Raw genomic sequence first — 11,809 nt, 5'->3', positions numbered from 1 at the left:
CCCGCTCTCTCCCTATAGCCCTGTATCAATCCCAAACTAATCCCACTCTCCCTGCTCTCTGCTCTTAGCCCTGTATCAATCCCAAACTAATCCCACGGTCACATTCTCTCCCCATAGCCCTGTATCAATCCCAAACTAATCCCCCTGCCGCATTCTCTCCCCATATCCCTGTATCAATCCCAAACTAATCCCACTGTCCCTGCTCTCTCCCCATAGCCCTGTATCAATCCCAAAATCATCCCACTTAACCTGCTTTCTCCCCATAGCCCTGTATCAATCCCAAACTAATCCCACTGTCCCACTCCCTCCCCATAGCCCTGTATCAATCCCCAACTAATCCCACTGTCCCTGCTCTCTCCCCATAGCCCTGCATCAATCCCCAACTAATCCCACTGCCCCGCTCTCTCCCCATAGCCCTGTATCAAACACAAACAAAATCTCACTGCACCGCTCTCTCCCCATAGCCCTGTACCAATCCCAAACTAATCCCACTTCCCTGCTTTCTACCCATAGCCCTGTATCAATCCCAAACTAATCCCACTGCCCCACTCTCTCCCCATTGCCCTGTATCAATCCCAAACTAATCCCACTGTCCCTGCTCTCTCCCCATAGCCCTGTATCAATCCCAAACTAATCCCACTGTCCCACTCTCTCCCCATAATAATTTATCTATCCGCAAACTGATGCCTCTGCCCCACTTTCTCACCATACCCCTGAATCAATCCCCAACTAATCCCACTGTCCCGCTCTCTCCCCATAGCCCGGTATCAATCCCAAACTAATCACAATGTCCCAAACTCTCCCCTTTGCCATGTATCAATCCCACACTAATCCCACTGTCCCTGCTCTCTCCCCATAGCCCAGTATCAATCCCCGAACTAATCCCACTGTCCCACTCTCTCCCCATAGCCCTGTATCAATCCCCAACTAATCCCACTGTCCCACTCTCTCCCCATAGCCCAGTATCAATCCCAAACTAATCCCACTGTCCTGCTCTCTCCCCATAGCCCAGTATCAATCCCCAACTAATCCCACTGTCCCTGCCCTCTCCCCATAGCCCTGTATCAATCCCAAACTAATCCCACTCTCCCTGCTATCTCCCCAAAGCCCTGCATCAATCCCCAACTAATCTCACTGCACCGCTCTCTCCCCATAGCCCAGCATCAATCCCACACTAATCCCACTGCCCCGCTCTCTCCCCATAGCCCTGTATCAATCCCAAACAATTCCCACTGTCACACTCTCTCCCCATAGCCCTGTATCAATCCCAAACTAATCTCCCTAACCCACTCACTCCCCATAGCCTTGTATCAATCCCAAACTAATCCCACTGTCACACTCTCTCCCCATAGCCCTGCATCAATCCCCAAATAAACACACTGCCCCAAACTCTCCCCATAGCCCAGTATCAATCCCAAACTAATCCCACTGTCCCTGCTCTCTCCCCATAGCCCAGTATCAATCCCCAAACTAATGCCACTGTCCCTGCTCTCTCCCCATAGCCCAGCATCAATCCCAAACTAATCCCACTGCCCCACTCTCTCCCCATAGCCCTGTTTCAATCCCCAATCTAATCCCACTGCCCCACTCTCTACCCATAGCCCTGTATCGATCCCAAACAATTGCCACTGTCACACTCTCTCCCCATAGCCCTGTATCAATCCCAAACTAATCCCCCTGACCCACTCACTCCCCATAGCCCTGTATCAATCCCAAACTAATCCCACTGCCCCGCTCTCTCCCCATAGCCCTGTATCAATCCCAAACTAATCCCACTGTCACACTCTCTCCCCATAGCCCTGCATCACTCCCAAACTAATCCCACTGTCACACTCTCCCCCCATAGCCCTGCATCAATCCCCAAATAAACACACTGCCCCAATCTCTCCCCATAGCCCTGCATCAATTCCCAAACTAATCCCACTGCCCCACTCTCTCCCCATAGCCCTGTATCAAACACAAACTAAATCTCACTGCATCGCTCTCTCCCCATAGCCCTGCATTAATCCCCAACTAATCCCACTGCACCGCTCTCTGCCCATAGCCCTGTATCAAACCCAAACTAATCCCACTGTCCCACTCTCTCCCCATAGCCCTGTATCAATCCCAAACTAATCCCACTGCCCCACTATCTCCCCATAGCCCTGCTTCAATCCACAACTAATCCCAATGCACCGCTCTCTCCCCATAGCCCTGCATCAATCCCCAACTAATCCCACTGCCCCACTCTCTCCCCATAGCCCTGCATCAATCCCAAACAGATCCCAATGCACCGCTCTCTCCCCAAAGCCCTGTATCAATCGCCAAACTAATCCCACTGCCCCACTCTCTCTCCATAGCCTTGTATCAAACCCAAACTAATCCCACTGCATCGCTCTCTCCCCATAGCCCTGTATCAATCCCAAACTAATCCCCCTGCCGCATTCTCTCTCCATATCGCTGTATCAATCCCAAAATAATCCCACTGTCCCTGCTCTCTCCCCATAGCCCTGTATCAATCCCAAAATCATCCCACTTAACCTGCTTTCTCCCCATAGCCCTGTATCAATACCAAACTAATCCCACTGTCCCACTCTCTCCCCATAGCCGTGTATCAATCCCAAACTAATCCCACTGTCCCTGCTCTCTCCCCATAGCCCTGCATCAATCCCCAACTAATCCCACTGCCCCGCTCTCTCCCCATAGCCCTGCATCAAACCCCAAATAAACACACTGCCCCAATCTCTCCCCATAGCCCTGCATAAATCCCCAACTATTCCCACTGTACCGCTCTCCCCCCATAGCCCTGTATCAATCCGACACTAATCCCACTGCCCCACTCTCTCCCCATAGCTCTGTATCAAACACAAACTAAATCTCACTGCACCGCTCTCTCCCCATTGCCCTGTATCAATCCCAAACTAATTCCACTCTCCCTGCTCTCTCCCCAAAGCCCTGCATCAATCCCCAACTAATCCCACTGCACCGCTCTCTCCCCATAGCCCAGCATCAATCCCACACAAATCCCACTGCCCCACTTTCTCCCCATAGCCCTGTATCAATCCCAAAATAATCCCACTGTCCCTGCTCTCTCCCCATAGCCCTGTATCGATCCCAAACAATTCCCACTGTCACACTCTCTCCCCATAGCCCTGTATCAATCCCAAACTAATCCCCCTGACCCACTCACTCCCCATATCCCTGTATCAAACCCAAACTAATCCCACTGCCCCGCTCTCTCCCCATAGCCCTGTATCAATCCCCAACTAATCCCACTGTCACACTCTCTCCCCATAGCCCTGCATCAATCCCCAAATAATCACACTGCCCCAATCTCTCCCCATAGCCCTGCATCAATTCCCAACTATTCACAATGTACCGCTCTCTCCCTATAGCCGTGTATCAGTCCCAAACTAATCCCACTGCCCCACTCTCTCCCCATAGCCCTGTATCAATCCCAAACTAATCCCAGTGTCCCTGCTCTCTCCCCAGAGCCCTGTATCAATCCCAATGTAATCCCACTGTCCCTGCTCTCTCCCCATAGCCCTGTATCAATCCCAAAATCATCCCACTTAACCTGCTTTCTCCCCATAGCCCTGTATCAATCCCAAACTAATCCCACTGTCCCACTCTCTCCCCATAGCCCTGTATCAATCCCCAACTAATCCCACTGTCCCTGCTCTCTCCCCATAGCCCTGCATCAATCCCCAACTAATCCCACTGCCCCGCTCTCTCCCCATAGCCCTGCATCAAACCCCAAATAAATACACTGCCCCAATCTCTCCCCTTAGCCCTGCATAAATCCCCAACTATTCCCACTGCCCCACTATCTCCAAATAGCCCTGTATCAAACACAAACTAAATCTCACTGCACCGCTCTCTCCCCATAGCCCTGTACCAATCCCAAACTAATCCCACTTCCCCGCTTTCTACCCATAGCCCTGTATCAATCCCAAACTAATCCCACTGCCCCACTCTCTCCCCATAGCCCTGTATCAATCCCAAACTAAACCCACTGCCCCACTCTCTCCCCATAGCCCTGTATCAATCCCCAAACTAATCCCACTGTCCCACTCTCTCCCCATAATAATTTATCTATCCGCAAACTGATGCCTCTGCCCCACTCTCTCCCCATAGCCCTGTACCAATCCCAAACTAATCCCACTTCCCCGCTTTCTACCCATAGCCCTGTATCAATCCCAAACTAATCCCACTGCCCCACTCTCTCCCCTTTGCCATGTATCAATCCCAAACTAATCCCACTGTCCCTGATCTCTCCCCATAGCCCAGTATCAATCCCCAAACTAATCCCACTGTCCCACTCTCTCCCCATAGCCCTGTATCAATCCCCAACTAATCCCACTGTCCCACTCTCTCCCCATAGCCCAGTTTCAATCCCAAACTAATCCCACTGTCCCTGCCCTCTCCCCATAGCCCTGTATCAATCCCAAACTAATCCCACTCTCCCTGCTCTCTCCCTAAAGCCCTGCATCAATCCCCAACTAATCCCACTGCACCGCTCTCTCCCCATAGCCCAGCATCAATCCCACACTAATCCCACTGCCCCAGTCTCTCCCCATAGCCCTGTATCAATCCCAAATTAATCCCACTGCCCCACTCTCTCCCCATAGCCCTGTATCAATCCCAAACTAATCCTCCTAACCCACTCACTCCCCATAGCCTTGTATCAATCCCAAACTAATCCCACTGACACACTGTCTCCCCATAGCCCTGCATCAATCCCCAACTAATCCCACTGTCACACTCTCTCCCCATAGCTCTGCGTCAATCCCCAACTAATCCCGCTGCCCCGCTCTCTCCCCATAGCCCTGTATCAATCCCAAACTAATCCCACTGACACACTGTCTCCCCATAGCCCTGCATCAATCCCCAACTAATCCCACTGTCACACTCTCTCCCCATAGCCCTGCATCAAACCCCAAATAAACACACTGCCCCAATCTCTCCCCATAGCCCTGCATAAATCCCCAACTATTCCCACTGTCCCGCTCTCTCCCCATAGCCCTGCATAAATCCCCAACTAATCCCACTGCCCCGCTCTCTCCCCATAGCCCTGCATAAATCCCCAACTATTCCCACTGTCCCGCTCTCTCCCCATAGCCCTGTATCAATCCCCAACTAATCCCACTGTCCCTGCTCTCTCCCCATAGCCCTGCATCAAACCCCAAATAAACACACTGCCCCGCTCTCTCCCCATAGCCCTGCATAAATCCCCAACTATTCCCACTGTCCCGCTCTCTCCCCATAGCCCTGTATCAATCCCACACTAATCCCACTGTCCCACTCTCTCCCCATAGCCCTGTATCAATCCCACACTAATCCCACTGCCCCACTATCTCCCCATAGCCCTGTATCAAACACAAACTAAATCTCACTGCACCGCTCTCTCCCCATAGCCCTGTATCAATCCCAAAATAATCCCACTGCCCCACTCTCTCCCCATTGCCCTGTCTCAATCCCAAACTAATCCCACTGTCCCACTCTCTCTCCATAATAATTTATCTATCCGCAAACTGATGCCTCTGCCCCACTCTCTCACCATACCCCTGAATCAATCCCCAACTAATCCCACTGTCCCGTCTCTCCCCATAGCCCGGTATCAATCCCAAACTAATCACAATGTCCCAAACTCTCCCCTTTGCCATGTATCAATCCCACACTAATCCCACTGTCCCCGCTCTCTCCCCATAGCCCAGTATCAATCCCCAAACTAATCCCACTGTCCCACTCTCTCCCCATAGCCCTGTATCAATCCCCAACTAATCCCACTGTCCCACTCTCTCCCCATAGCCCAGTATCAATCCCAAACTAATCCCACTGTCCTGCTCTCTCCCCATAGCCCAGTATCAATCCCCAACTAATCCCACTGTCCCTGCCCTCTCCCCATAGCCCTGTATCAATCCCAAACTAATCCCACTCTCCCTGCTATCTCCCCAAAGCTCTGCATCAATCCCCAACTAATCTCACTGCACCGCTCTCTCCCCATAGCCCAGCATCAATCCCACACTAATCCCACTGCCCCAGTCTCTCCCCACAGCCCTGTATCAATCCCAAATTAATCCCACTGCCCCACTCTCTCCCCATAGCCCTGTATCAATCCCAAACTAATCCCACTGTCCCTGCTCTCTCCCCATAGCCCTGTATCAATCCCAAACTAATCCCACTGTCACACTCTCTCCCCATAGCCCTGTATCAATCCCAAACTAATCTCCCTAACCCACTCACTCCCCATAGCCTTGTATCAATCCCAAACTAATCCCACTGTCACACTCTCTCCCCATAGCCCTGCATCAATCCCCAAATAAACACACTGCCCCAAACTCTCCCCATAGCCCAGTATCAATCCCAAACTAATCCCACTGTCCCTGCTCTCTCCCCATAGCCCAGTATCAATCCCCAAACTAATGCCACTGTCCCTGCTCTCTCCCCATAGCCCAGCATCAATCCCAAACTAATCCCACTGCCCCACTCTCTCCCCATAGCCCTGTTTCAATCCCCAATCTAATCCCACTGCCCCACTCTCTACCCATAGCCCTGTATCAATCCCAAACTAATCCCACTGTCCCTGCTCTCTCCCCATAGCCCTGTATCAATCCCAAACTAATCCCACTGCCCCGCTCTCTCCCCATAGCCCTGTATCAATCCCAAACTAATCCCACTGTCCCACTCTCTCGACATAGCCCTGTATCGATCCCAAACAATTGCCACTGTCGCACTCTCTCCCCATAGCCCTGTATCAATCCCAAACTAATCCCCCTGACACACTCACTCCCCATAGCCCTGTATCAATCCCAAACTAATCCCACTGTCACACTCTCCCCCCATAGCCCTGCATCAATCCCCAAATAAACACACTGCCCCAATCTCTCCCCATAGCCCTGCATCAATTCCCAAACTAATCCCACTGCCCCACTCTCTCCCCATAGCCCTGTATCAAACACAAACTAAATCTCACTGCACCGCTCTCTCCCCATAGCCCTGCATTAATCCCCAACTAATCCCACTGCACTGCTCTCTGCCCATAGCCCTGTATCAAACCCAAACTAATCCCACTGTCCCACTCTCTCCCCATAGCCCTGTATCAATCCCAAACTAATCCCACTGCCCCGCTCTCTCCCCATAGCCTTGCATCAATCCCCAACTAATCCCACTGCCCCACTATCTCCCCATAGCCCTGCTTCAATCCACAACTAATCCCAATGCACCGCTCTCTCCCCATAGCCCTGCATCAATCCCCAACTAATCCCACTGTCCCACTCTCTCCCCATAGCCCTGCATCAATCCCAAACTAATCCCACTGCCCCACTCTCTCTCCATAGCCTTGTATCAAACCCAAACTAATCCCAATGCACCGCTCTCTCCCCATAGCCCTGTATCAATCGCCAAACTAATCCCACTGCCCCACTCTCTCTCCATAGCCTTGTATCAAACCCAAACTAATCCCACTGCATCGCTCTCTCCCCATAGCCCTGTATCAATCCCAAACTAATCCCACTGTCCCGTCTCTCCCCATAGCCCGGTATCAATCCCAAACTAATCACAATGTCCCAAACTCTCCCCTTTGCCATGTATCAAACCCAAACTAATCCCACTGCCCCACTCTCTCCCCATAGCCCAGTATCAATCCCCAACTAATCCCACTGTCCCTGCCCTCTCCCCATAGCCCTGTATCAATCCCAAACTAATCCCACTCTCCCTGCTATCTCCCCAAAGCCCTGCATCAATCCCCAACTAATCTCACTGCACCGCTCTCTCCCCATAGCCCAGCATCAATCCCACACTAATCCCACTGCCCCAGTCTCTCCCCACAGCCCTGTATCAATCCCAAATTAATCCCACTGCCCCACTCTCTCCCCATAGCCCTGTATCAATCCCAAACTAATCCCACTGTCCCTGCTCTCTCCCCATAGCCCTGTATCAATCCCAAACTAATCCCACTGTCACACTCTCTCCCCATAGCCCTGTATCAATCCCAAACTAATCTCCCTAACCCACTCACTCCCCATAGCCTTGTATCAATCCCAAACTAATCCCACTGTCACACTCTCTCCCCATAGCCCTGCATCAATCCCCAAATAAACACACTGCCCCAAACTCTCCCCATAGCCCAGTATCAATCCCAAACTAATCCCACTGTCCCTGCTCTCTCCCCATAGCCCAGTATCAATCCCCAAACTAATGCCACTGTCCCTGCTCTCTCCCCATAGCCCAGCATCAATCCCAAACTAATCCCACTGCCCCACTCTCTCCCCATAGCCCTGTTTCAATCCCCAATCTAATCCCACTGCCCCACTCTCTACCCATAGCCCTGTATCAATCCCAAACTAATCCCACTGTCCCTGCTCTCTCCCCATAGCCCTGTATCAATCCCAAACTAATCCCCCTGACACACTCACTCCCCATAGCCCTGTATCAATCCCAAACTAATCCCACTGTCACACTCTCCCCCCATAGCCCTGCATCAATCCCCAAATAAACACACTGCCCCAATCTCTCCCCATAGCCCTGCATCAATTCCCAAACTAATCCCACTGCCCCACTCTCTCCCCATAGCCCTGTATCAAACACAAACTAAATCTCACTGCACCGCTCTCTCCCCATAGCCCTGCATTAATCCCCAACTAATCCCACTGCACTGCTCTCTGCCCATAGCCCTGTATCAAACCCAAACTAATCCCACTGTCCCACTCTCTCCCCATAGCCCTGTATCAATCCCAAACTAATCCCACTGCCCCGCTCTCTCCCCATAGCCTTGCATCAATCCCCAACTAATCCCACTGCCCCACTATCTCCCCATAGCCCTGCTTCAATCCACAACTAATCCCAATGCACCGCTCTCTCCCCATAGCCCTGCATCAATCCCCAACTAATCCCACTGCCCCACTCTCTCCCCATAGCCCTGCATCAATCCCAAACTAATCCCACTGCCCCACTCTCTCTCCATAGCCTTGTATCAAACCCAAACTAATCCCAATGCACCGCTCTCTCCCCATAGCCCTGTATCAATCGCCAAACTAATCCCACTGCCCCACTCTCTCTCCATAGCCTTGTATCAAACCCAAACTAATCCCACTGCATCGCTCTCTCCCCATAGCCCTGTATCAATCCCAAACTAATCCCACTGTCCCGTCTCTCCCCATAGCCCGGTATCAATCCCAAACTAATCACAATGTCCCAAACTCTCCCCTTTGCCATGTATCAATCCCACACTAATCCCACTGTCCCTGCTCTCTCCCCATAGCCCTGTATCAATCCCCAAACTAATCCCACTGTCCCACTCTCTCCCCATAGCCCTGTATCAATCCCCAAACTAATCCCACTGTCCCACTCTCTCCCCATAGCCCTGTATCAATCCCCAACTAATCCCACTGCCCCACTCTCTCCCCATAGCCCAGTATCAATCCCAAACTAATCCCACTGTCCTGCTCTCTCCCCATAGCCCAGTATCAATCCCCAACTAATCCCACTGTCCCTGCCCTCTCCCCATAGCCCTGTATCAATCCCAAACTAATCCCACTCTCCCTGCTATCTCCCCAAAGCCCTGCATCAATCCCCAACTAATCTCACTGCACCGCTCTCTCCCCATAGCCCAGCATCAATCCCACACTAATCCCACTGCCCCAGTCTCTCCCCACAGCCCTGTATCAATCCCAAATTAATCCCACTGCCCCACTCTCTCCCCATAGCCCTGTATCAATCCCAAACTAATCCCACTGTCCCTGCTCTCTCCCCATAGCCCTGTATCAATCCCAAACTAATCCCACTGTCACACTCTCTCCCCATAGCCCTGCATCAAACCCCAAATAAACACACTGCCCCAATCTCTCCCCATAGCCCTGCATAAATCCCCAACTATTCCCACTGTCCCGCTCTCTCCCCATAGCCCTGCATAAATCCCCAACTAATCCCACTGCCCCGCTCTCTCCCCATAGCCCTGCATAAATCCCCAACTATTCCCACTGTCCCGCTCTCTCCCCATAGCCCTGTATCAATCCCACACTAATCCCACTGCCCCACTATCTCCCCATAGCCCTGTATCAAACACAAACTAAATCTCACTGCACCGCTCTCTCCCCATAGCCCTGTATCAATCCCAAAATAATCCCACTGCCCCACTCTCTCCCCATTGCCCTGTCTCAATCCCAAACTAATCCCACTGTCCCACTCTCTCTCCATAATAATTTATCTATCCGCAAACTGATGCCTCTGCCCCACTCTCTCACCATACCCCTGAATCAATCCCCAACTAATCCCACTGTCCCGTCTCTCCCCATAGCCCGGTATCAATCCCAAACTAATCACAATGTCCCAAACTCTCCCCTTTGCCATGTATCAATCCCACACTAATCCCACTGTCCCTGCTCTCTCCCCATAGCCCAGTATCAATCCCCAAACTAATCCCACTGTCCCACTCTCTCCCCATAGCCCTGTATCAATCCCCAACTAATCCCACTGTCCCACTCTCTCCCCATAGCCCAGTATCAATCCCAAACTAATCCCACTGTCCTGCTCTCTCCCCATAGCCCAGTATCAATCCCCAACTAATCCCACTGTCCCTGCCCTCTCCCCATAGCCCTGTATCAATCCCAAACTAATCCCACTCTCCCTGCTATCTCCCCAAAGCTCTGCATCAATCCCCAACTAATCTCACTGCACCGCTCTCTCCCCATAGCCCAGCATCAATCCCACACTAATCCCACTGCCCCAGTCTCTCCCCACAGCCCTGTATCAATCCCAAATTAATCCCACTGCCCCACTCTCTCCCCATAGCCCTGTATCAATCCCAAACTAATCCCACTGTCCCTGCTCTCTCCCCATAGCCCTGTATCAATCCCAAACTAATCCCACTGTCACACTCTCTCCCCATAGCCCTGTATCAATCCCAAACTAATCTCCCTAACCCACTCACTCCCCATAGCCTTGTATCAATCCCAAACTAATCCCACTGTCACACTCTCTCCCCATAGCCCTGCATCAATCCCCAAATAAACACACTGCCCCAAACTCTCCCCATAGCCCAGTATCAATCCCAAACTAATCCCACTGTCCCTGCTCTCTCCCCATAGCCCAGTATCAATCCCCAAACTAATGCCACTGTCCCTGCTCTCTCCCCATAGCCCAGCATCAATCCCAAACTAATCCCACTGCCCCACTCTCTCCCCATAGCCCTGTTTCAATCCCCAATCTAATCCCACTGCCCCACTCTCTACCCATAGCCCTGTATCAATCCCAAACTAATCCCACTGTCCCTGCTCTCTCCCCATAGCCCTGTATCGATCCCAAACAATTGCCACTGTCGCACTCTCTCCCCATAGCCCTGTATCAATCCCAAACTAATCCCCCTGACACACTCACTCCCCATAGCCCTGTATCAATCCCAAACTAATCCCACTGTCACACTCTCCCCCCATAGCCCTGCATCAATCCCCAAATAAACACACTGCCCCAATCTCTCCCCATAGCCCTGCATCAATTCCCAAACTAATCCCACTGCCCCACTCTCTCCCCATAGCCCTGTATCAAACACAAACTAAATCTCACTGCACCGCTCTCTCCCCATAGCCCTGCATTAATCCCCAACTAATCCCACTGCACTGCTCTCTGCCCATAGCCCTGTATCAAACCCAAACTAATCCCACTGTCCCACTCTCTCCCCATAGCCCTGTATCAATCCCAAACTAATCCCACTGCCCCGCTCTCTCCCCATAGCCTTGCATCAATCCCCAACTAATCCCACTGCCCCACTATCTCCCCATAGCCCTGCTTCAATCCACAACTAATCCCAATGCACCGCTCTCTCCCCATAGCC

The sequence above is a fragment of the Carcharodon carcharias genome, chromosome 3, assembly GCF_017639515.1.
Source record: "Carcharodon carcharias isolate sCarCar2 chromosome 3, sCarCar2.pri, whole genome shotgun sequence".
Taxonomy (NCBI): Eukaryota; Metazoa; Chordata; class Chondrichthyes; order Lamniformes; family Lamnidae; genus Carcharodon; species Carcharodon carcharias.
The sequence above is the reverse complement of the archived record's forward strand: the minus strand, read 5'-3'. Positions refer to the sequence as shown.